Below are 27614 nucleotides of genomic sequence, written 5' to 3' on the forward strand. Positions count from 1 at the left end.
TCACCAATATAGTATACAGTAACTATTTTCCTTTTTGGGGGGTTTGTGCTCATGATTGTATGCTGTGCATACCTAAGCGACTGTACACAAATGTTCTTGCAAAGAACATAAACAAAGTAAAAGAAATGGCACATGCTCCATTTGCACGCAATAGTTATACAAGTCATGCAAACAAAACATGCATATATCAGAATTTAAATAGCAAACAAAGCATGGGATAATCAAAACCAATAATATGAAATCAAAATGAAAAAGCAGACCTAACTTGCATGCTGATTAGGCAAAGGTTAAGCAATATTTGTTAATAAAACTAAGAAAAGTACAACAACAAAGTAGTAAAAGTAATGTATCCTTTTATAACAAATGCAATGCTGTATTTTACAGAATACTGTATAAGCAAAAATCTAGGTTTAACTTAATTTTCATGAAAAACAAATAAAGATTGACGTCACCAATCAAATAGGAAACAAACCACAGAGAAGTCATTCAACCAAAACAATTATATTTCAAAACTACAAACTGAACTATACCTGTGCCAGATTTTTCAAAAATGCTTTCAAATGTTGCAGTACTGCACTCAGAGTTGTATGTTATTGCTGGTGCTGCAGATGTATCATTTGGATTACCTGTAAAAGTGGGAAAGAGTTACTAGTATAACTAACATTTTCAGTCCATAATACTGTACTATAAAATGTAATATAAAACAAATTACAGTATATAAAACGTCTTTATATTATAGCAATAACATATTCATCCACACCTGCAAGATTTTGATCTGGACATGCATTTTTATTGAGTCTTGAGGAATCTGGAGTCACATAGTCTTGCAAGAAAAGTGAAGACTGCATACCCTACAACAGTTGTTTACATATTCTGTACTATTATCAAGAAGACATTCAATATTGACAACTCTAATCCACTGTAGGCATCTGCAAATACATAGACATAGATATTATGAAGCAAGGTGGCAATTCATCATTTGTCATTTGAGGGAAGTTGAAATCCATGTCTAAGGGAAGTTACAATATACAGTATTTCTTAATAATTCTATATCTGATATTCAGGTACTCATTCCTAAAATATGTACTGTACATAGAACAATACATATGTGTCAGACAAATCTAAAAACCTAGAAGAATGAATAGTTTATTATACTTTATGATTATTTATTAAGCTCTTGATCAAGTCAGAACCTATTTATAACAATTTATTGAAATCTCATAGCCCAATTGTGGGAGTTCTCAAAAATGCATAATCAATTGGCACCCTTTTATGAAGGTAATAAACCAACACTTCTGCCTGGTATTTTCTAGTAAAATGCCATTTCTGCAAGAAGCATGCACATTCCTAAAATAATTTGAAACAATTATTCTAATTGACTTGAACCATGTTTCTTTTTGCATCTTTTTACAAGCAACTTGTTTTGCCAATTTATTACTACTGTATTACTGAGTACATTTGCTGCCAAATGGTAAATTTACTTTGGAATACTATGCGGGGTGTTGGTACCAATTACAAGATTTCATTTTAAAAATTGAACAATTATGAGCACATAATGTAGAAACATAGATGAAACGGTAAGAATGGATCTTGTGGGAGCAAATATGCTGGTTTGCATGTAATTTTTTTTTTTAATGCTTTTATCCATAGATATAGGAAAATTCAATCATAGATTAAAAGGTTAGTGAACTTGAAATTAAAGTAAAACACTAACTTAACTAACCTACAGTACTTATGCTCTCCCATATGAATGCTCCCACAAGATCTATCCCTCCTGATGAAACAGCTTTGGTTTGATAAATAATTGTTTATTAATGAAAAATTAAGGTAAACACTTATAACTACAACCCAAGGGTAAGCTGCTGAGGATATAACATAACTACAGTATGTATACATTATATCAAAGTTGCTGTGAGTAGCCTATCTGGAAAAGGCATGGAAACCCAATATTCACGAATTGTATGACAGTGATAGGAATTGGTGGGTTTATTTCATATTTCTAGAGATTTTCAAGATATGCCAATATAACTTTAAGGTATTTATTTGAAATAAAATTGACGCCTCTAAATGACAAGAAAATATAGTTTTTCTAATTGATTTTGATATGGTTTTGCAAGATAGCTTCATTTCCATTGCAAATTACTGTTGACATGGTTAGGTAACTGTTGGCATGGTTATGGTACTGCTGATATGGTTAGGTTTACTGTTGACATGATTAGGCTACTGATGTACACTACCAGGAAGGTTAGGTTGGTTGTTGGGGTTTCAAATGGCAAGAATATTTTTGGTATTATTTTAGTTATGGACATTAATAAGGTAACCTAGTTCTTATACAAATCTAGTAAAACGTTAGGTTAGGTTAGGTTAGTGCACAACTACAATGTGACGTGCAATAACTGGTCATATAGTGCATTTGTATGCCATTTTCTCATGTAAAATTCTTGGCTCGGGTTTTCCCATTTCCAGTGTTTTTATGTATTTCGAGTTCAGTATATACCTGTATACCGGTCCATTTTTATATGTTTGAGTGTTATATTTAGGTTTTTTCCTCCATTTTGCACTGTTTTTACCTACTTTGTCTCCCCAACCCAAAACCACGCTTCCCAAGGAGATTCCCCCAGATTGTTATCTATAGGGGGAGGGGTGGTGGAAGGATAAGTATTCATTTGCGATGGAAATGAACCTCAAAATCATTCAAATCACATCATAATACAACAGAAAAACCTATATTTTATGTTGAAAGCAATTAATGTATATAAGTAAAAGAAATACCATATTTTTTTCTAGTCGAAAATCACATATAAATACATTTTCTTTCTGCTAAGAGGCGTCCATCGTACTGTAAATATTTTCCAATATTTATTTCGGAATAACACTGCACCGACATTCAATTTTGCTTTGGTCTATTTTATTTCTTCATTTTCTCTAAAAGTCATTATGTACTTTGTAACAGATGTAATGATATTATTACCTTTCTTTATTTAGAGGAAAAGCATGAAAAATCAGATGGGGAAATCATTTTTCGTCCTATTGCAAACCACACACACGGGTGATGATGGCTACGCCCACTCATGATTGAAATTGAATGCCCCGCTTTGTAAACAAACAGACGATGTAGGGAGGTGCAATGCTACCGCCATCTTCATTTCATGCCGGGTACTAATTTGTATGCGGCCGATGCGGCTGTGGATTGAGCTTCCCATCTTTCGTGTATTGTCTTTGGTTTTAACCAATCGGAGACCTCCACCATAGCCTGCGTTCTATAGCCTTTTCATTAGCTAAAATTATAGTAATTTGCTTAAGATATATTTAAATATTCTTCTAATAGATTAATTGAATTATAATAGGAGTTCATGAGATTTTTGTGTGAATTTAGTTTGATATTTAATTGATATACAGTATAAGAGTGAAATTTATAAGCAAGTTAGCCCTAGTTCAGTGGGTTTAAGAAAAAGAAAACGATACAACTTTTGATTTACAGAAAACTTTATTTAAGGGTAACTATAATATATTAAACGACCACGAATATTTTTTTATGTATATATAACGTCATCTTGACAAATGTCATACGTTAATGCCTTTAAGAATATTATCTTCCATAACTTATATAATTGTGTGATATAGAATGAGGGATGTGTGTAGGATGGCGGCCACCTGCATGTATGATAGCGGCCGCCTTATTTTCAACTTTATCGGAAACTTGTATAGAATATTAACTGTTCAGAATGTTATAAATATCCAGGGTAAGTACTTACTATACCGATATACAAAGATTTTGAAAACCATCTAATTCGACGTGAAATTTATAAGTCGAACGAGCTCTGTACCTTGCCACGCAGTTTCTCGCTCCCATAGTTCCTAGAATTCCCTATAGATGACGTTCTGATCGAATCAACAGCGCCATAGCGGCGGAATTCTGAATTATTAATCGGCCGCGGCAATTTGAAACGACCCAATGGGACCCCACTTGACCTGGGGATTAACTAGGATTAACTTTTTCACCCAATCATAACTCATTTTTTCTAAAAATTCAAATACGGAAACGGGAGCACCCATCGAGGGTCGGAAATGCTCATTCTTTACCAACGCGGCGCGATGGCAACTAACCAGTGTGTAGATACTTGTGAATCTTTTTTCAATTCAGTCAATCCTAGTATGTTGAGGATTATGAACTTTACAACAAGTGCTGAGTTTACAAAATATTTGGGATGTGTGTAGGATGGCGGCCACCTGCATGTATGATAGCGGCCGCCTTATTTTCAACTTTATCGGAAACTTGTATAGAATATTAACTGTTCAGAATGTTATAAATATCCAGGGTAAGTACTTACTATACCGATATACAAAGATTTTGAAAACCATCTAATTCGACGTGATATTTATAAGTCGAACGAGCTCTGTACCTTGCCACGCAGTTTCTCGCTCCCATAGTTCCTAGAATTCCCTATAGATGACGTTCTGATCGAATCAACAGCGCCATAGCGGCGGAATTCTGAATTATTAATCGGCCGCGGCAATTTGAAACGACCCAATGGGACCCCACTTGACCTGGGGATTAACTAGGATTAACTTTTTCACCCAATCATAACTCATTTTTTCTAAAAATTCAAATACGGAAACGGGAGCACCCATCGAGGGTCGGAAATGCTCATTCTTTACCAACGCGGCGCGATGGCAACTAACCAGTGTGTAGATACTTGTGAATCTTTTTTCAATTCAGTCAATCCTAGTATGTTGAGGATTATGAACTTTACAACAAGTGCTGAGTTTACAAAATATTTATATAAAATGGGACTTTTAGGCGACTTTTCCGGCATTTGTGCAAAATGTCATATCGGTGAAATGCGCTACAAGTATGATGGAAAATCGGCGAATAGTGGAAAAGCTAAGTTTTTTTGGCGTTGTTCATATAGTTATTGCCGAAAGAAGATCGCCCCTAACCACGGTAGCTTTTTTTCACGATCAAAGCTACCGTACGAAGATGTGTTTGTTATATTAGCAAGTTTTATTTATGGTTTTTCTCAGAACCAGATTCTCCCTATGTACAAAAAGTTTGCCTCTCACACACGTGCCCTCCCCAAAAGAAGAAGAAGTTGTCTCTCGGCAGAAAGCCAATACCAGTTGAAAACTCGGACTTCAGTGACTTTGAATAAGTAGGGGGCCGTTGTAGAGGTTACGAATAAACCCGCAAGCTGAACAGGAAATAATGTAAGTACAACCCTCTCCGTTTCTGGTTTGTGTGATCGCGGCCACATGTATGCATGATGTCGGCCGATTAAGAATAGGCAAGTGTAAGGGGGGTCGCAGGGGGGCGGTAGCCCCCCCGTTTAGGTGTTTAAGAATAATTATACGGCTATGTACGGGGGGTCGCAGGGGGGCGTTAGCCCCCCCGTTAAGGAGAGACACGTGTTGTAGGTAAGGTTAGGTGGGCCCATTCAAGTTAGGCAGTGTTCTATTCTAGAGTTTTGGCAGAACATTCTGTTGTAGAACAACGGCCACGTCTTACGAAGGGTTAGAAAACGGGAAGAAATTCCCGTTTTCTATGTCCGCGGGAGGACCTGGCCGCTGATCTACAAAGGCTCCTAGAATGAGTAAGATTTACTTGAGAATAATAAAAATATCACCATACACTGAAAGTAGATAGTATTTCAAGATCTTGGATTTATAGTTTAGCTTTAGACTGCATGTAAACCTGAATTAGTCTATGTTTGTTTAACTATGTTTACAAATATTACCTTTTAAATGAAGGCAGATGTTATGTAATTACCCTTCTGATTGAGGGTATACTCATAGTACGTTGCTGGTCGACCTGTCCTGGGAGAGCTCCCGCTGTGACACCTTGATCCACACTTAAGGAAGACCACCTGCTCTCCACCCTCCAGCCTCACCTCTCTCTTTTATTTTCTAGTAAATTATACAATGTCATATCAAAAAGGGCACTCAAAACCAGCAATATCTAAAGCCTTTAGCTACAATTCCATAAAATTTCAAGACTGAAAATCAGCAACATTTAAAACCTAGACTTTCTTGTCCACACAAGACATCTAAAATAAAGACCCATCAATCATAAAATATGTGAGTGAACACACCAACAAGACAACACTCAACCAAGCAACAACATTTAGATATCAACATTCCCAAAGCGACCTGTACGAAATACAGTAAGCAACTGTTCACCTGATAACCCCCTTTTTGTCAGGCAATTAGCAAGCTGGGATGATCCTGGTAACCAGTTGACTTGTTTTACGTTATTTTTTAACATCTCCTTTATTGCCCCAAGATCGATTCTCAATCTTCTACCACTTACCAGTTTGGTAGAATAAATAGCCTCCACCAAACTCTTATTATCCACATAAATGACAACAGAAACTACAGCACTGGTGTCAATTTTCATCAACATTGATCTAAGGTAAAGTGCCTCCTCCAATCCTTCCAACAATACTAAAGTCTCAGCTGCCAAGGTCGATCTAACTACACTCTTTATCTTATTTGCATGCCAGGTAAGAGGACTTGATCTATTCCCATCAGTAATAAAAATAACAATACAAAAAGAACTTCTAATCCCATCAGGTAAATTAGCTGATGATGCATCAGTAAAAACACAAAAAGACCAAGGATTATCTATGCGTGGGAACAGAATATAAGTGTCATACTCTTGTAGCCTTCTCAAAACCTTTCTAGCCTTAAATAAATCTTCCACGGTTGCAGGATTCACTCTAGTCGAAAGCTCCAGCATATCGAAAGCCATATCAGGTCTTGAACCCAACACAATCCAATTGATTGAACCTACAATAGACCGATAACTTGTCTCCTCAAGTGCTGAAAGTTCCGAACCCCTTTGCGAAAGCCTTTCTTGATCTGATTGCTCCATCTCCACACTATCTACATAACCACTTTGATCAAGCAAAATATCCTGTTTACTTTGCACTATTCTAAAACCCACATAAGAAAAATTACCGCCCTCAACCCTACCGGCAAGAAACCTTTCTCTCAATGGCTCCATAACTTCCTCCCTAAAAACACGCGTACCTGCATGCAAAAAGTCATCTATGTGAGTAACCTAAGTGCCCTCAAGTTTTCCCTTCACAGACAATTTGTAAAATAAACTTGGCTCAATAACACACTGTTGACATCCTAATCTTTGCATCTCCTCCCTAACACTTAAATAAAATTGTCTGGAAGCATCTCCCAAGCCATAGAGGCACTTTTTTTAGTTTCCACAAGACACCCTCCACTCTCACCTCACAAGGAGGATGAATGTATACATCCCTCTCAAGGTCCCTTCCCTGAAGAAAAGCGGATTTAATATCCGTAGTTCTTATTTCCCATCCTAAACTAGCTACCACTGTCAAAAACAATCTGATGGCACTCTTACCCACTGTTGGAGAATCACTCTGAAAAGTACTTTCTTCCTCAAAACCCCTCGCCACCAAACGTGCTTTTATCCCAGAATCTTTCCTAGTCAGAACCCACCTGGTTGAAATACACTTCTGACCCCAAAAAGGTACCTCCTCTTAAGTGCCAGAGTCACATAGTCTTTTCAGCTCCGCTTGTTTTGCTTCCTGACACTCCGACGTGTTCTGTTCGGCTTTAGTAAGAGTTGTAGCACATATTTTCCAACAATCATTCTCCTGCATTCAAAGTCTAATTTTAGGAACTGAACGATTCTCACTTTCGTTTTCTGCTCCAACTGGCACCTGTGACTGCACCTCACGGCCTTCAACCCCATTACCAGTAGTATCGGCTTCCCTCAAATCTGACTGAGCAAACGATGTCAAGTCTCACTCCACATCACCATCACCATCTAACCTCGCAGCTTTATTACTTATGTTCCCAGCACCATCAGGTTTAAATTTCCCCACTGAACTCCAACTCCTGCTTAATAAGTCTTTCAGCAGCTGTTGTGTTAATCCTCACATCTAAAACTAAAGCTACATCCCTCATCTCATCTGAACTGAATTCCCCACCATTATCATGCAATACCCCTCCATAACCCCAAAAGTTCCCACCCAAAGTTTCATTATCTGATCAATCACATTACAGTAGTGGTTTTCATCCTATCTATGAAAGCCGACTGTGTGTATCCAGACCACATATCTATAAGATGAAGAATCCATTTTCCCTCCTGCCAATGTTTCAAATCCATAGCAACAACCTGATTAAATTTTTTTTGCCCTGGGCAAACCAACCACTGGTCTAGGTGGAGTTCTCTTGAATTGCTTACACAAAACACAGTTATTCTCGATTCTCTCCAAATCACGGGCATACTGTTCCCGCCAAATCCCTTCATCACTCAACAAATGGATTTTGACGTAGGAAAAATCTATTTTTGGGTGAGATGGCCATGTCGTCCTGATGGAAGATCCCTTCAGCAGCTTCCTACTGTATAATATTTCTGCGAGTGATGTTTCAAGAGAATTACCATCAGGTATCACAGGGTTCTAACCCCCAGAATGACTATCCAAAGATATCGGGTATAATTAGGGACGTATCGTGAGGAGCGGTTACATACCCTGTCCCGCTATGGTGCCCTCGTTCGTCATCTGATGGGTGATTCCTTTGTTCGCAGCGTTTTCCTGCTTCTCAACATTGACATCATTATTAAGAGGAATACAATAATGTCCACAAGAAGTAATATTCAAAACTATTGGTTTGCCTAAAATCTCCACAGAGTCATTTTCGATATCCATCTTTACCTTGGCAGTTTCCATAGCCTGCCTTGACAAAGGAATGTCAGAATCAACTATGTCAGTTTTAATTGTGACCTTAATCCCAACTAAGGAAGCCGGTATACTACACACCCCAAGAGACTTCAACTGAGTAGCCCCTCCAAATTTGAACACCCTATTACTATCTGTGGTCTTGACTAACAACCTATCCTCCTCACTCAATGTACTCAAATAACCCTGAAGCCATGTTTTCCCACAAACGGTACTTGAACATGCACTGTCTAAAATTAAGGTAACACTCCTACATGTACTATAGTTGGGCGCCAGTATGACGTCACATCCCAGCGCCATCTTGTCATTCTTTGTAGAGTTAGCGAGGTGCTACAGATACAGTACGTTTGGGAGGGATCCATTCATCCTTTGTAAAAGGAGGGTGGGTCCATCAGGACGACATGGCTACCTCACCCAAAAATAGATTTTGGGCTCAGGCCATGTCGTCCTGATGGAAGTTTACCAGAGCATTTATGTATCTGTGGATTTCCAATAGTGCCAATAACCGCGGGATAAATTTTCCTTGGTCATCTAGACCTAGAGACACATGGTGTTACTGTCATACACCTTTCAACTGATCATGGACTATGTCAGTGCTTCCTGCCCCTTACAGGGAAGAGTCATGGGAGACTCTAGGAAAAACCCAAGGATTGTAAGTTCAATGAACAATCTAGCAAACCAGTTTGTATATTAGTCTCATCGTATACATGTAAAACATAGTTTTTATTCTGAAAGGAACAAAGTATGTATTGATTACTGACACCTCCCCTGGTCCACTTGGTGTGTTGTAAGCAAGATAGACAGATTTTCATTCGTGTAGGAAATTTGTACAGTCAGTAAAGCAATCAGATATAAAATCAGTCATTACTAGGGACTGATACTTGATACCATAACACATAATTATGAGATTGTTCACTTAGAACAGATATAGAGTATGTTCAGAATATTCTCAAAATAATAGGATAATAAGTGCTCTGACACATTTATTTATATAGCATGCATAGAATTTGTAGGGCAAAATGAGACGCAAAATTCAAAGATGTGTTTATTGCTAAATAATAGATAGCAAAAATACTGTTCAATTTTTAAGAAACTAAATAGATTTTACATAATGTAAAGCTAAACAACAACTCGAGTCAATACATGTATATTTTCCTTTTAAAAATAACCCTTGAAGTAATATCACAACCTAACCTTTCTAAATGAAGCTAAATCCTCAAAATATGGCTTGAAAGATAACCTATGCATTTTGCAACAAAGACAGGGTATAACATTGTTCTTGGCATTTAAATTCTAAACAATGTAAAATGACTATTATTATTAAGTAGGTCCTCAAATTATCAGCAATTCCTTATTATTTCTAGCTTTGTACTTTTTCCTGGTAAATGGAAAGCTAATCTTAAGTGTAAGAGCATTTGTTCTAAGTGGTCAAGAAAAACAGGTTTCGATTATTTAAGGTTTTTCAAATTGGGCTTTACAATATTATTCTAAAATAGACCATAAAAGCAAAGTGTTTGTATTGGCCAAGAAAAAATGATTTTTTTTTTTTTATTGAATTTATAATTTCCGACCACTACATCAAAGGGACCTGGGATGCTATTTAGCACCCATGAGCTATTGGCCCTCGTCCATCTTACGACAGTATGAATACACTACAATCGTGTAAGTATTATATTCTACAAATAAAATCTTATTAAATAATTCAAAGCTAATTTCAATAGAAATTCTTTCATTACACCATCACCAATTCTAGATTTGCATTGCATACATTTTTAGCCTTTTAAAATAAATGGGAATTCTGCAAGAGAAATATTCATTTATCTGAGATGTTCTAATTCCTTTGACTACAGGACTTTATCCTACTTTGTCCATGACTGAAGGACTGTATTTTCAAAGGCCAGACCTAGCAGTTCTGCAACCTGAAATTAATTTTTTTTTCTTAGTTTTACCAGTAATATTTATGCTCAAATACAACTAATTTCTCAATTTTTTATCAACCTTTTTTTTATGGACTCAATTACTGTACATGCAGGTAAACTAAAACCTACTGTACATTATTATACAGTACTTACATCCCGAGGTACATTAAAAAAATGTGTTACAATGACCTAGAGACTGACCATGTACAGACATGGTCACCAAGCCCCCTCTCTACCCAAGTTAGGACCAAGGAGAACCAGGCAATGGCTGCTGATGACTCGGCAGATAGACCAATAGGGTCCCCCAAATCCATCCTTAGCTCACAAGGATGGTGAGGTTGCACCAAGAAAAGGAACGAATGAGTTTGAGCTGGACTCAAACCCTAGTCTGGCGTTCACCAGTCAGGGATGTTACCACATCGGCCACCACAACCCTGTTGTGGGCCACGATACAGATGGGGAGGGGGTTGTAGAAGAGCAAAATTTGATAGCTGTGTGGCAGCAATTTAAATGTCTAAGGTCAGGTGTGTAAAAGTGTTTTGACACCTTATGTAAGAATCCATTTACTAGAATAAAGAATTAAAGCAGCTATTACTTGTCTGCGTCTCCAATAAAAAGTTACGCCAGTTCATTTAATATTGTTAATTACCCAAGAAAATTGCACAGTCAAAATAGAGGAAACTTAGTGTAATTTTATTTAAAATTGCTTCATTCCTTTCAAGTAAAATTAATTAAATTATATTTAGTATCGAATTCTGGGAGTAACATGTAGAGCCTAGTTATCTCAAAATTATTTAGAAGTTAAAGGAGTTAATTAGACAAGATTTGAAAATCAATAAAAAAAAAATCAGCTTTCATTAAAATGAAGCCAAAAAAATATTTCATATAATTTATATTTTATTTCTTAATCAAGAACCCAAATATATTTTGACAATGTAATGCTAAACTTTAGCCAAAGTCGAAATAACCTACACCCTTTAATACCCTTCAAGTAATCTCTCACACTAAGCTTTATAAATTTTAAGCTTTATAAATTAAGCTAAATTCCAAAAGGTAGACGACAGAGGCATATGTATACTCATGTTAAATAGGGCCTTAAAGGGTAACCTAGCCATTTTGAAACGAGAGCAATTTAAATTTGTCATTTAAATTTTAAACTATAAAATGATAGATTAATATAAAAGTATGTCTTCAATTTATCAGTAATTCCTTGTATTTCTATCCTTATATAAGTGTAATTTACATTTATCAGCTTTTTTTCTAAGTGGTCAAGAAAAAAATAAACCATAAAAGTTAAAACTGACAAGTTTAAACAATTTAAGGTCCTTCAAGTTGCGGCTACAATATTATTCTAAATTAGAACTCAAAATCAAGAAGGTGCTATTGGCCTACAAAAATTATTTTTAGATTGTATTGGATTTATTTTTCCCGGTTGGAGCCCCTGGGCTTATAGCATCTTGCTTTTCCAACTAGGGTTGTAGCTTGGATAGTAATAATGATAATAATAATAATAATAATAATAATATGATATTTTAATTATAAAATAAATTTTTGAATATACTTACCCGGTGAATATATAATAGCTGACGCCTCCGGCGGCTCGACAGAAAAAACACAAAAACTCGCGAGCGATCGCTATGAAGGTTGCGGGTGTGCCCACCAGCGCCAACTATCGGGCAGATACCACATATACATGTAAACAGCTCCAGTTCTTCTCATCCCGCTGGGTCTCTATCGGGGAGGAAGGGGGGGCCTTTACTTTATATATTCACCGGGTAAGTATATTAAAAAATTTATTTTATAATCAAAATATCATTTTTAAATATTTAACTTAGCCGGTGAATATATAATAGCTGATTCACACCCATGGTGGTGGGTAGAGACCAGAGTTAATTAAGTTTACAGCGTATATGCTTAGAGTTTTTGACAGTTATATCATAACAAAACCCAAATATATATAGGTACCTGGTAAGGAAGTTGACTTAGACGATTACTCTGCCTTGTTAGTCTGTCTTCCTCACGAAGCCCAGCGATCCTCTCAGGATGCTGAAAGACTCCCAGGAGCTGAAGTATCAAGGGCTGCAACCCATACAACAGGACCTCATCAAACCCCTAATCTGGGCGCTCTCAAGAAATGACATTTGACCACCCGCCAAATCAAAAAGGATGCGAAAGGCTTCTTAGCCTTCCGTACAACCCAATTAAAAAACATTTCAAGAGCAGATTAAAAGGATATTGGAATTAAGGGAATGTAGTGGTAGAACCCTTACCCACTACTGCACTCGCTGTAACGAATGGACCCAGTGTGTAGCAGTCCTCGTAAAGAGTCTGGACATCTTTTAAGTAAAATGACGCGAATACCGACTTGCTTCTCCAAACGGTCGCGTCCATAATACTTTGCAGAGATCTATTTTGCTTAAAGGTCACGGAAGTTGCTATAGCTCTTACTTCGTGCGTCTTAACCTTAAGCAAGCATCGGTCTTTTTCATTCAAGTGAGAATGAGCCTCTCGTATTAAAAATCTGATAAAATATGACAAAGCATTCTTTGACAAAGGCAATGATGGTTTCTTAACTGAGCACCATAATGCCTCAGATCCACCTCGTAAGGACTTAGTACGAGCTAAGTAGAACTTAAGAGCTCTAACTGGACACAGCACTCTTTCAAGTTCGTTGCCTACGATCTCTGACAGGCAAGGTATATCAAAGGACTTAGGCCAAGGACGAGAAGGCAGTTCATTTTTGGCCAGGAAACCAAGTTGAAGTGAACATGTGGCTTTTTCTGTAGAAAAGCCGATGTTCTTACAGAAGGCATGAATTTCACTGACCCTTTTAGCCGAAGCCAAGCACACTAGGAAAAGCGTCTTGAGGGTGAGATCCTTCAGGGAGGCTGAATGTAATGGCTCAAACCTGTCTGACATAAGGAACCTTAGGACCACGTCTAAGTTCCATCCAGGAGTTGCCAAACGACGTTCCTTAGAGGTCTTGAAAGACTTAAGGAGATCTTGGAGATCTTTATTGTTGGAAAGATCTAAGCCTCTATGACGAAAGACCGAAGCCAACATGCTCCTGTAGCCCTTAATCGTGGGAGCTGATAGGGAGCGAACATTTCTCAGATGTAAAAGAAAATCTCCGATTTGGGCTACAGAGGTACTGGAAGAGGACACAGATGCTGACTTGCACCAGTCTCGAAAGACTTCCCACTTCGACAGGTATACTCTGATGGTAGAAGCTCTCCTAGCTCTCGCAATCGCACTGGCTGCCTCCTTCGAAAAGCCTCGAGCTCTTGAGAGTCTCTCGATAGTCTGAAGGCAGTCAGACGAAGCGCGGGGAGGCTTTGATGAACATTCTTTACGTGGGGCTGACGTAAGAGATCTACCCTTAGAGGAAGACTCCTTGGAATGTCTACCAGCCATTGAAGTACCTCGGTGAACCACTCTCTCGCGGGCCAGAGGGGAGCAACCAACGTCAACCTTGTCCCTTCGTGAGAGGCGAACTTCTGCAGTACCTTGTTGACTATCTTGAATGGTGGGAATGCATATAAGTCCAGATGGGACCAATCCAGTAGAAACACGTCTATGTGGATTGCTTCTGGATCTGGGACTGGTGAGCAATAGATTGGTAACCTTTTGGTCAACGAGGTGGCAAAGAGGTCTATGGTGGGTTGACCCCAAGTCGCCCAAAGACTCTTGCACACGTCCTTGTGGAGGGTCCATTCCGTGGGTATCACCTGACCCCTCCGACTGAGACAGTCTGCCAAGACGTTCAAGTCCCCCTGGATGAATCTCGTCAACAGGGAGATGCCTCGATTTCTTGACCATATGAGAAGGTCCCTTGCGATCTCGTACAGCGTGAGGGAGTGTGTGCCTCCTTGCTTGGAGATGTACGCCAAAGCTGTGGTGTTGTCTGAGTTGACCTCTACCACTTTGTTTCGAAGAAAGCTTTCGAATTTCATCAAGGCCAAGTGGACTGCTAATAGCTCCTTGCCGTTGATGTGCATGCTCTTCTGACTTGAGGTCCACAGACCCGAGCATTCCCGACCGTCCAGGGTCGCACTCCAACCCAAATCCGACGCGTCTGAGAACAACACGTGGTTTGGGTTCTTGACTGCTAGGGATAGTCCCTCTCTCAGACTGATATTGCTGTCCCACCATTTCAGGCATGCCTTTACTGGTTCGGAGACTGGGATTGATACCGTCTCTAACGTCTTGTCCTTGTTCCAGTGAGAGGTTAGATGGAACTGGAGAGGCCGCAGGTGTAGTCTCCCTAGCGAGACAAACTGCTCCAGGGATGAGAGAGTCCCTACGAGACTCTTCCAACTCCTGACTGAACAAACGTTCTCTTTTCAGCATTAGTTGGACTTTGAGCAGGGCTTGTTCTATTCGGGTGGCAGACGGAAAAGCCCGAAAAACTGGACTGCGAATCTCCATCCCCAAATATAGAATAGTCTGGGATGGGATCAGTTGGGACTTTTCTAGGTTGACCAAAAGTCCCAACTCCTTGGCCAGACCCAACGTCCAATGTAGATCCTGCAGACAGCGATGACTGGACGATGCTCTGAGAAGCCAGTCGTCCAAGTACAGGGAGGCTCGGATTCCCGATAGATGGAGGAATTTTGCCACATTCCTCATGAGCCTCGTAAACACGAGAGGAGCAGGACTGAGGCCAAAGCACAGGGCTCGAAACTGGTACCCCACATTCCTGTAAACAAACCTCAGAAACGGTTGGGAATCCGGGTGTATAGGAATGTGGAAGTATGCATCCTGAAGGTCGAGAGAGACCATCCAGTCGCCTTCCATTAATGCTGTCAAGACAGCTTGGTAGACTTCATCGTGAATTTTGTCTTGACAATGAACACATTGAGCGCACTTGCCTCTTACGTACTCCTGCAGTGAACGTGGCTGCCAGATCATTGGAGCCATCCCTGATAGTCTTGTTCCTGCAGAGAACGTGGCTGTCAGATTATTGGAGCCATCCCTGATAGCCTTGTTTATGCATGACATAATTGTACAGCAAAACTTCAAACGCTCGAAAAAACTCCTAACAGGAGATGGTCTAGCTCTGAAGCCGACCATAAAATCTTGGAGCGTCTCATGGCCAGGCGCCAGGGAGAGTCTATGAGGTTTGAGAAGTATCTGGGCAGAGGCAGGAACCCCCAAGCCGAGAACTTCTCCCGTGTCATACCAGACTCTCGCTCTATAAGCCAGTTTAAAAGGAGGGAAAGTAAAGGCTGTCTCCCCCAAACTCCTCCTGGTGATCAACCAGTCGCCTAGCAAACGTAAAGCTCTCTTAGAAGAGCGAGAGAGCACTAGCTTAGAAAACAACGGCTTCGAAGTAGCTAGGCCTAGTGTAAACTCTGACGTTTAGGCGAACGAGGAGCAGCAGTTACAAAAAGATCCGGACAAAGATCCTTAAAAATCAGCATGATTTATTTAAAGTCCATAGAGGGCTGAGCAGCTTTAGGCTCCTCTCCGTCTGACAGAGTCCCCAAGGGAATATCAGTAGGAGGGGGATCAGCAACTTCCTCATCTGAAGGAACCTCGTCCGACAATTGCCGAGTCTCAAGCAAGGGAGAGACCTGCCGTGGTGGCAATGCTTGACAAGCAGAGTCCACACGCAAAGGAGCAACAGTAGCAGTCAAGGACGCTATGTCATGTAACTGCTTAAAGGACTGACCAGCAACAACAACAGGTGCGGGAGGACGCTCCACGTCAACTCGAGACTGCCTTGACTGCCTAGACTGAGCAGTCAAAACAACTCTTGACTGCGGTGCTTGACGCTCAACGTCAAAACAAGTCAACTTCGCTGGTTGGCGAACGTCCTGAATGTCAACAAGAGCATGCGGCAGCGGCTGAACGTCCACAAGCGGCTGAAAGTCAACACTGGACTGCATCGAGTGAGGCTCTACAAAACGTGACTGACGTGACTTTGTAACGTCAACGTCAACAGGACGAGCAAAGGTTCGTTTGGGCGGCTGACGGCCAGGATCTCGATCAGCTAAGCGGCGAGGATCATCGTGAACCTGCTCAGCAGAATAGTCCTCCATAAGAGAGGCAAGCTTATTCTGCATGTCTTGCAGTACAACCCATTTAGGATCAACGGGAATGGGTGCGGTACGAGACGAGGGTAACGTCTGTGACTGCAAAACCTTGCCTACACTAAGACTCTCGGAGCCTGTGTTACGCTTCTGTTTAGGCGGCGAGCAGTCTTCCGATAACTGCACAGGGTCAGAGCTGTCCCAATGGCTACAACCAGGACGCTGGACCTGTCCTGAAGGGAATGACTTTCGCTTTAAGGGTCTCGAAACCTTGCTCCACGGTTTCTTACGCGATAAGCCTTCGGATGACGAGGAGAAAACCGTCTCGCTCGTCTTATGGTAGGGGCGGTCTTGACGAGACACGCCTGAAACCATAGAGGGAACGTCTGTTCGTTGGTTAAAGTCTCTCGAACCCATAAGTCCAACGACATTACTTCTCCCTGGGCCATGGGAGCTTGCAAGAGGTCTCGGACTAGGCGAACGACAGGCACGAACAGACGAACCCTCTGTCGCAACACTGATAACACTTTGCACTCTTATCACTTTATCACTACAATTTTCTGTTTTTGCACTTACTTCACTGAAATCGAAGTTTTCAATAATTTCACATTAGGCATGAATAAAAACTGATTTCTACCTAAAGCACGCAATTCTCCCCTACATCAAAAGGTTATAATTGCGAAATAAGTCGTATAATGTAAGCACATTAATACAAGCAAAAAAACAGTAAACATATATATCGAATAAAACGGAAATATATAAAGATAAAATGATCAGTGACTGGGGAGGAGACTAAACACTAGTTCATTCAAAACTACGTTTTCAATCTCTCACCGTAAAGTGCCATGGGACGAGAATAAAAACTAAAAACGTTTTATCCTTACTCCCCGTACAGAGACTTGGGACGAGAGTAAAAAACTGACTCGAGAACAACGTTTACTCGCTTGGGACGAGAATAAAGATCGGAACGTTCTCTCTTCCTCTCTCTCTCTCTCTCTCTCTCTCTCTCTCTCTCTCTCTCGATTTCACACCGAAGAGAAAAGCTCACTCACCTTTCGTCAATAAACAGGTTATTTGACCAAAGGAAAAAAACTGAAAGGACTAAGAAAATGAAAAATAACAAGTTCCTTTAAATTAGTATTAAAACATTTCAGTTTGAAAGAAGAATGAACAAAACGTCAAAATCGATTTACTCTTTCTGCAAAGTGAAACCGTGATTCTCTCTTTCTCTATCGTAACGATAGAACGCAAACTGCGTAGCATAAATAAACCAAACGATAGTTCATCTTTGAAACAGCACGAAGACTATTCAAAGAAAATCTTTCATAAAATATCTAATAAAAAATATTCATTTAATAACTCTTACAGAGCAAATGATTTAAACTTAACGAAAATAAAAGTTGAATGGGCTCAACGTTGTTTAACTTTGGTTTCCAAGTTAGGACCGCCTACTCTCGGACTAGGGGAGGAATAGGTAAGGTCGCATATAAACAAAACATTAAAATTTATATTGATGTTTAGTATAAATGGAAAGCTAATCGAAGAGGCCTAATAAAGGCGGGTGAGATATAAAATATATAGAGGAAAATCTATAATTAACAACAACAATTTATAACGTGATAAGATAATTGCTAAAAGCCTAAAACACACTTCCGTATTAAGGGAAGGGTCGGCCATTTTGAAAAGTCAAGGAAAGTCCAAAAAAAACAATCCAAAGTAATCAACAATTAAATCTATCCAAAAAAGAGTTCAATAGTTTAAGTTGAAGATAAAAAACCTGCACTGCGAAAGCTCAAACCAAAAGGAAGTACTTCACCAAGACTGTTGAAAAACTCCAGGTTAACAGCGAGTAATGGTACGTCTTGTCGATCAGACCGACAGAGAAGAATTGGAGCTGTTTACATGTATATGTGGTATCTGGCCGATAGTTGGCGCTGGTGGGCACACCCGCAACCTTCATAGCGATCGCTCGCGAGTTTTTGTGTTTTTTCTGTCGAGCCGCCGGAGGCGTCAGCTATTATATATTCACCGGCTAAGTTAAATATTTAAAAAATATAATTTTAGGCCACTACGTCAATGGGACCTGGGAGGTCATTTAACACCCATCTGATTTGTTAGAATATTACTACTGGAAAGGATATAAGAATGTGTTATATGTAACAGAAAAAGGGTAGGGAAGCTCTTCGAGATACTATGACCATTTAACATGAAGGGAGGAGGTGGCACCAATCAAGAAAGCCATGAAGGAATACAAGTGATGAAGATGTGGTGAGAAGGGATATGGGTGGGTTGAGACTGAAGGAAGAAGATGCAAAGAATAGAAACAGCTGGAGAATGTTGACTCGGCCTGTTAACACTGCCATACCGTTGGACCGATTAGGTCAAAATAAGAATTAGGTCAAAAAGTCTGGCAATAACAATATATGCAGCAAAGGAAAATGAGAGAAAGTAGGTTGAAAATTCATAAGAATAAAAGGGCTTGGTCAAGTTTTGAACACTTTGAAGAAGGCTCTACAGGTAATAGAAAATCTGATAAAACTGATGGTTATAAATTTGGATTGTTGTTAAGAGGTGTAAACAGCTTGTCTTTACTATGAAGTCATTACAGGTACAGGAAGACAGACGTGCAAAGAGGAAGAGATTTTTTCCACATTTGTAGCTCTTGCAAAAAACTAACCCTAACCAGTAACACCAGGTAAATGGTGAGGGATGGTGTCTAGACAGTCATCCAGCTATAGAAACAAAATATGATAAAATTATGTACATTAGCCAAAACCTCCTGAGGAAAAGGGATTACCTTGGTATACCAGCTGTTTCTGTGAGCTGATTTCATAATGGATAAAGAAAAATTGGTAGAGATTTTAGATCTGTGTTTATGCAAAATGGACAGATGATCTGTAAGGAATGTAATGGAGGTGGTAAATTGATGTTTGAGAGTTGATTAGGTGAGATTTGAAGAATGATGAGCAAGCTGTGGCTATTCCAGGAGAGCAAATGAATTGAGGATAAATTAATGGGAGCAACCTGTGAGAGAATGGAACAAATCAGATGGATAAATGTGGAGAGGTGCCATATGGAATTAGAGACAATATTTTATGCATGGAGTGAAGCCTTTTCCAGAGATTTTTATTGACTGAACGAGAAAGTAGTTCAGCTGCATGTGAATTAATGAATGTTAAAAATGTTAAAACATTTCATTTAAATTTTTCATTACTTCTTATATCGTTTATTTATTTCCTTGTTTCCTTTCCTCACTGAGCTATTTTTCCCTGTTGGAGCCCTTGGGCTTATAGCATCTTGCTTTTCCAACTAGGGCTATAGCTTGGCTAGTAATAATATCAATGTTGACAATGAGAGAGAGAATGACCAAGTGGTACTTGAATGGTTTTCTACTCCAATTGGGTTACTGATAGGAGCGGCTGTTATGATAGCAATATTGAAATAGGCTATGAGTGAGACGTGGCTATGTTGGTGAAATGGTATTCAGAGAAAATGTGTCAAATGTTACTTGCAACCATAAGGATAGAAGAATAAGGAGGAAAGTGAATAGTAAGTGTTGAAGTTATGAGGTAGGAATGCCAGTTCTGGAAAAAGGAAATTGATGAGAAAAAGTAAGGCTTAATGTTAGTCTGATGAACAATGTTTAAAAGAGGACCATATTTTGGTATGTTTGTTCAGAAGAGTAGAATTATTATTGACTAGAATTTGACATTGAAAAAAGATTTATAAGTGAAGCCAGCTGCGCAAACCAACAGAACATGACGAGAATTTGAAAAATCAACTAATAGATGAACAACAAAGAGCTAATGTAAGGAGGAGGAGTCAAACTATTGTGGAAATAAGATGATAAATTTGGTTGACATAAAATGAAAGCAGATAGATTGAAAATTGTAGAACATGAGGAATTAGGGTGTAAGAATCGAAGAACAAATGGTCCCTGTGGAAGAATATAATGACAAGAGGTAGAAAACTGTAAAATGTTATTTTGATAATAAAATAAATTTTTGAATATACTTACCCGGTGATTATATAGCTGCAACTCTGTTGCCCGACAGACAACTCTACGGTAAAAACTCGCCAGCGATCGCTACACAGGTTGCGGGTGTGCCCAACAGCGCCATCTGTCGTACAGATACCCAGTACTCAATGTAAACAAAGACTCAATTTTCTCCTCGTCCCATTGCGTCTCTATTGGGGAGGAAGGGAGGGTCCTTTAATTTATAATCACCGGGTAAGTATATTCAAAAATTTATTTTATTATCAAAATAACATTTTTCAATATTTAACTTAGCCGGTGATTATATAGCTGATTCACACCCAGGGGGGTGGGTAGAGACCAGCAATATATGTTTACACTTTTATGAGCTAAGAGTTTTTATTTCATTTTAGAAGCTATCAAAATAACAAAAACAAAATAAATAGGTACCTGGTAAGGAAGTCGACTTGAACAATTTCTCTGCCTTTTAAGTACGTCTTCCTTACGGAGCCTCGCGATCCTCTTAGGATGCTGATCGACCCCTATGATCTGAAGTATCAAGGTTTGCAACCCATACAACAGGACCTCATCAAAACCCCTAATCTAGGCGCTCTCAAGAAATGACTTTGACCACCCGCCAAATCAACCGGGATGCGAAAGGCTTCTTAGCCTTCCGGACAACCCAAAAAACAACAATAAAAACATTTCAAGAGAAAGATTAAAAGGGTATGGAATTAGAGAATTGTAGTGGTTGAGCCCTCACCCACTACTGCACTCGCTGCTACGAATGGTCCCAGTGTGTAGCAGTTCTTGTAAAGAGACTGGACATCTTTCAAGTAAAATGACGCGAACACTGACTTGCTTCTCCAATAGGTTGCGTCCATTATACTTTGCAGAGATATATTTTGCTTAAAGGCCACGGAAGTTGTTACAGCTCTAACTTCGTGCGTCTTCACCTTAAGCAAAGTTCGGTCTTCCTCACTCAGATGTGAATGAGCTTCTCGTATTAACAATCTGATAAAGTCTGACCAAGCATTCTTTGACAAAGGCAAGGATGGTTTCTTAACTGAACACCATAAAGCTTCAGATTGGCCTTGTAAAGGTTTAGTACGCTTTAAATAGAACTTAAGAGCTCCAACAGGGCATAAGACTCTTTCTAGTTCATTGCCTACGATCTCCGATAAGCTGGGGATATCAAAAGATTTAGGCCAAGGCCGAGAAGGCAGCTCATTTTTGGCTAGAAAACCAAGTTGTAGCGAACAAGTGGCTTTTTCTGACGAAAATCCTATGTTCTTGTTGAAGGCATGAATCTCACTGACTCTTTTAGCCGAGGCTAAGCATACCAGGAAAAGAGTCTTAAGAGTGAGATCTTTCAGGGAGGCTGATTGTAACGGCTCCAACCTGTCTGATATGAAGAATCTTAGTACCACGTCTAAATTCCATCCAGGGGTAGCCAAACGACGCTCCTTGGTGGTCTCAAAAGACTTAAGGAGGTCTTGCAGATCTTTATGTTTGGAAAGATCTAAGCCTCTATGCCGGAAGACCGATGCCAACATGCTTCTGTAGCCCTTGATAGTGGGAGCTGAAAGGGATCGTCCTTTTCTCAGGGGTAAGAGAAAAACCGCTATTTGAGCTACAGAGGTACTGGTTGAGGATACAGAAACTGACTTGCACCAGTCTCGGAAGACTTCCCACTTCGATTGGTAGACTCTAATGGAAGACGCTCTCCTTGCTCTAGCAATCGCACTGGCTGCTTCCTTCGAAAAGCCTCTAGCTCTCGAGAGTCTTTCGATAGTCTGAAGGCAGTCAGACGAAGAGCGTGGAGGCTTTGGAGTACCTTCTTTACGTGTGGCTGACGTAGAAGGTCTACCCTTAGAGGAAGACTACTGGGAACGTCTACTAACCATCGAAGTATCTCGGTGAACCATTCTCTCGCGGGCCAGAGGGAAGCAACTAACGTCAACCTTGTCCCTTCGTGAGAGGCGAACTTCTGCAGTACCTTGTTGACAATCTTGAACGGTGGGAATGCGTAGAGATCCAGATGTGACCAATCTAGGAGGAAAGCATCTATATGTATTGCTGCTGGGTCCGGGACTGGAGAGCAATAGATTGGAAGCCTCTTGGTCAGCGAGGTTGCAAAGAGATCTATGGATGGTTTTACCCCAAGAGGCCCAAAGTCTCTTGCACACATCCTTGTGGAGGGTCCATTCGGTTGGAATTACTTGCCCTTTCCGACTGAGACAATCTGCTATGACGTTCAAGTCGCCTTGGATGAACCTCGTTACTAGGGAGATGTCTTGACCTTTTGACCAGATGAGCAGGTCCCTTGTAATCTCGTACAACGTCAGTGAGTGGGTACCTCCTTGTTAGGAGATGTACGCCAAGGCCGTGGTGATGTCCGAGTTAACTTCCACCACTTTGCCTCGAAGGAGAGACTTGAAGCTTTTCAAGGCCAGATGTACTGCCAACAGCTCCTTGCAGTTGATATGCATGCTCCTCTGACTCGAGTTCCACAGTCCTGAGCATTCCCGACCGTCTAGTGTCGCACCCCAGCCCACGTCCGATGCGTCCGAGAAGAGAACGTGGTTGGGAGTCTGAACAGCCAGGGGAAGACCCTCTCTTAGGTTGATATTGTCCTTCCACCAAGTCAGACAAGACTTTATCTTTTCGGAAACCGGGATCGAGACCGCTTCTAGCGTCTTGTCCTTTTTCCAGTGAAAAGCTAGATGGTATTGAAGAGGACGGAGGTGTAGTCTTCCTAGTGACACAAATTGTTCCACGGATGACAGCGTCCCTACCAGACTCATCCACAGCCTGACTGAGCAGCGTTCCTTCTTCAGCATCTTCTGGATGGATAGCAGGGCTTGATCTATTCTGGGGGCTGATCGTCTTGTTGTTCAGCAACGTCCTCATCAGAGGGTTCCTCATCCGAAAACTGATGAGGAAACGGCAACGGAGTGGGCAACGTCTGGCTCGCTGAGTCCGGTCGCACTGGTGGATGCGTGACGGAGCTGGACGCAATATCATGGAACTGCTGCACAGTCTGTGAACTGTCAACAACCATGGGTGCGCGAGGAAGCACAGCGTCAACCCGAGACTGTCTAGACCGTCTGGGTTGTGCAGTCAACACCCTACCGGGTTGCTGAGGTTGACGCACTGCGTCAAAACAAGTCACCTCTGCTGGTTGTTGAACGTCCTGAACGTCAACAACCACCTCCGAGCGTCGCTTAACGACAACATGCGGCTGGCAACCCACACTGGGTCGCATCGGTGGAGGAACCACCTCAACTGGCAGACGCGAGTAGGTTACCTCAGCGTCAACAGGGCGCACAACCGACCGGTAGGAAGGTTGATGGCCAGAAGGTTCGGTAGCAACCTTCTCCGCATTAAAGTCCTCTATCAAGGACGCAAGCTTGGACTGCATGTCTTGCAGCAAAGCCCATTTAGGGTCTACGGGAGCAGGTGTGGCAACAGACGGGGTTAGCGACTGAAGCGGTACCGTTTACCATCCCTGAAAGCCTTGTTATGCGTGACATAATTGTACAGCAAAACTACAAAGGCTCGATAACAGCTGTGAAGTTGACCTGTAAAAAAACTTGGAGCGTCTCCTGGCCAGGCGCCAGGGAGAGTCTACGAGAATTGAGAAGTCTATCTGGGCAGAGGCATGAACTCCCAAGCCGAGAACTTCTCTCGTGTCATATCAGACTCTCGCTCTATAAACCAGTTTAAAAGAAGGGAAAGCAAAGGCTGTATCCCCCAAACTCCTCCTGGTGAAAAACCAGTCGCCTAGCCAACGTAAAGCTCTCTAGGAGAGCGAGAGAGCACTAGCTTAAAAACAACGGCTTCGAAGTAGCTAGGCCTAGTGTAAGCTCTGACGTTTAGGCGAACGAGGAGCAGCAGTTACAAAAAGATCCGGACAAAGATCCTTAAAAAATCATCATGATTTAATTAAAGTCCATAGGAGGCTAAGCAGCTTTAGGCTCCTCTCCATCTGACAGAGTCCTCAAGGGAATATCAGTAGTAGGGGGAACAGCAACTTCCTCATCTACAGGAACCTTGTCCGATAAAAGCTGAGTCTCAAGCAAGGGAGAGACCTACCGTGGTGGCAATGCTTTACAAGCAGAGTCCACACTCACTGGTGCATTAGTAGCGGACCAGAACGCAACGTCATGTAACTGCTTGACAGTCTGTGAACTGTCAACAACTGAACTGTCAACCACAACAGGTGCGTGAGGACGCACAGCGTCCACTCGAGACTGCTTTGACTGCCTAGACTGAGCAGTCAAAACAACTCTAGAATGCGGAGGTTGACGCACAGCGTCAAAACAAGTCAACTCCGATTGTTAGTGAACGTCTTGAACGTCAACAGGAGCATCAGCAAGTGGCCTAACGTCCAAATGCGGCTGAAAAACCACACGAGACCGCATCGAGTGTGGTTCTAAACAACCTGACTGACGTGACTAAGCTACGCCAACGTCAACAGTAAGCACAAAGGAACGTTAGGTTGGCTGAAAGCCAGGATATCGATGAGATAAACGGCTAGACTCAACGGACTAATCGGCAGAATAGTCTTCCATAAGGGAGGCAAGCATATACTGCATGTCTTGCCATACAACCCATTAAGGATCAACGGAAATGGTTGTGGTAAGAGACGAGGGTAACGTCTGTGACCGCAACACTTTGCCTACAAAAAAAGACTTTCGGAGTCTGTGTTACGCTTTTGTTAGGCGGTGAGCAGTTATCCGATGACTGCATAGGGTCAGAGCTGTCCTAATGGTTGTAACCAGGACGCTGGACCTGTCCTAAAAGGACTGACTTTCGCTTAAGGGCTTCGAAACCTTGTGACAGGTTTCTTATGCGAAAAGCCTTCGGATGACGAGGAGAAACAACGTCTCTCTCGTCTTATGGTAGGGGAGATCTTGGTAAGATACACCCGATACCATAGAGGGAAAACGTCTGTTCGTTGGTCAAGGCCTCTCGAACCCATAAGTCGTTTGACATTACTTCTCCCCTGGGCTTGGGAGCATGTAAGAGGTCCCGGACTAGGTGAACGACAGGCACGAACAGACGAACCCTCGGACGCAACACTGTAACACTTTGCGCATATCACTTTATCACTTCGATTTTCTGTTTTGCACTTATTTCACTGAAATCGAAACTTTTACTGATTTCTACCTGAAACACGCAATTCTACCCTTCATTAAAAGGTAGTAATTGCGAAATCAGTCGTATAATGCAAGCTAATTAAAACCAGCAAAAAACAGAAAACATATTTTAAGATAAAAAAAATCAGTGGCTGGGAAAGAGACTAAACACTAGTTCATATAACTACGTTTTCAATCTCTCACCGCACATAGCCTGGGGACGAGAATAAAAAAACTAAAACGTTTTATCCTTCCTCCCCGTAAGGCGACTAGGGACGAGAGTAACTCGAGAACAACGTTACCCGCTTGAACGGAACGTTTTCTCTCCTCTCTCTCCCTCCGTCTCTATCTCTCTCTCTCTTTCTCTCTTGATTTCGCACCTAAGAGAAGAGCCCAATTATATTTCGTCAAAAAAAACATGTTATTTGACTAAAGGAAAAAACTGAAAGGTTTTTCAAATAAAAAGTTCCTTTAAAATATAATTTAAAACATTTAAGCTAAGAAAGAATGAACAAAACGTCAGAATCGATTTACTCTTACTGCAAAGTGAAACCGTGATACACTCTCTCTCTATCGTAACGATAGAGCGCATGTTGAACGTCCTGAACGTCAACAACTGCGTAGCATAAATAAACTAAACGTTAGTTCATCTTTGAAAACAGTACGAAGACTATCAAAGAAATTCTTTCATAAAATATTACATTTAAAAAGTTTTAAATCCTTAGCTCTTTAAAAGCTAATTACGATATAAAGGGCTCAACGTTGATTAACTTCGGTTTCCAAGTTAGGACCGCCTACTCTCAGGAAAGGTCTAAATAAACAAAACATTAAAATTATTTTTATATGTTTATAATAAATGGAAAGTTAATCGAAGAGGCCTAATAAAGGCGGAGAGATATAAAATATATAGAGGAAAATCTATAACGTGATATAATTACTAAAAGCCTAAACACACTTCCGTCTAAGGGAAGGGTCGGCCATTTAAAAGTGAAAGAAAGTCCATACTCTCTTTGTCACCATAATTAAATCTATCCAAAACGAGTTCAAGATTTAAGATGAAGATAAAACACCTGCATAGCGAAAGCTCAAAACTAGAATAAAGTACTTCACCAATTAGTTGTGAAAAAACTCCAGTTTAGCAACAGCGAGTAAGTACGTCTTGTCGATAGCTCGACAGAGAGAAAATTGAGTCTTTGTTTACATTGAGTACTGGGTATCTTTACGACAGATGGCGCTGTTGGGCACACCCGCAACCTGTGTAGCGATCGCTGGCGAGTTTTTACCGTAGAGTTGTCTGTCGGGCAACAGAGTTGCAGCTATATAATCACCGGCTAAGTTAAATATTGAAAAATATATTTGTACAGGGTATGTATCAGTTCCGGTAGGCCCTGCTGCTGCCTCCAATGCCTTAGATGACCGCGGAGGTAGCAGCAGTAGGGGATTCAGCATTAGGAAGCTTCATCTGTGGTGGATAATGTGGGAGGGTGGGCTGTGACACCCTAGCAGTACCAGCTGAACTCGGTTGAGTCCCTTGTTAGGCTGGAGGAACGTAGAGAGTAGAGGTCCCGTTTTTTATTTTGTTTCAATGGTTGATGTTGGCTAAACCCCAAAACTGGGGGAAGTGCCTTGGTATATGTATGTATGTATGTATGTATGTATCAGGAGGTAGTGGTAGTGGCATTAAAGACCTCAGAACCCCCAATATGCAACATAATAACTAATGAAAGAATAAAGGAATCAAATAACTTTCTTTGCCTGGGTAGGATGTCTGAAAACTTTCAATCAATCAATCAATGACCTGAGTAGTATGGTGACTCAAG

General features: G+C 40.8%; 1 long non-coding RNA gene across 2 annotated transcripts in view; it reads left to right on the forward strand.

Annotated features, from left to right (window-relative positions):
• Positions 1-27614, forward strand: part of LOC137638227 (uncharacterized) — a 433485-nt gene that overhangs the window by 169666 nt on the left and 236205 nt on the right. The window lies entirely within an intron of this gene.

This window comes from Palaemon carinicauda, chromosome 3 (genome assembly GCF_036898095.1).
Source record: "Palaemon carinicauda isolate YSFRI2023 chromosome 3, ASM3689809v2, whole genome shotgun sequence".
Lineage (NCBI taxonomy): Eukaryota > Metazoa > Arthropoda > Malacostraca > Decapoda > Palaemonidae > Palaemon > Palaemon carinicauda.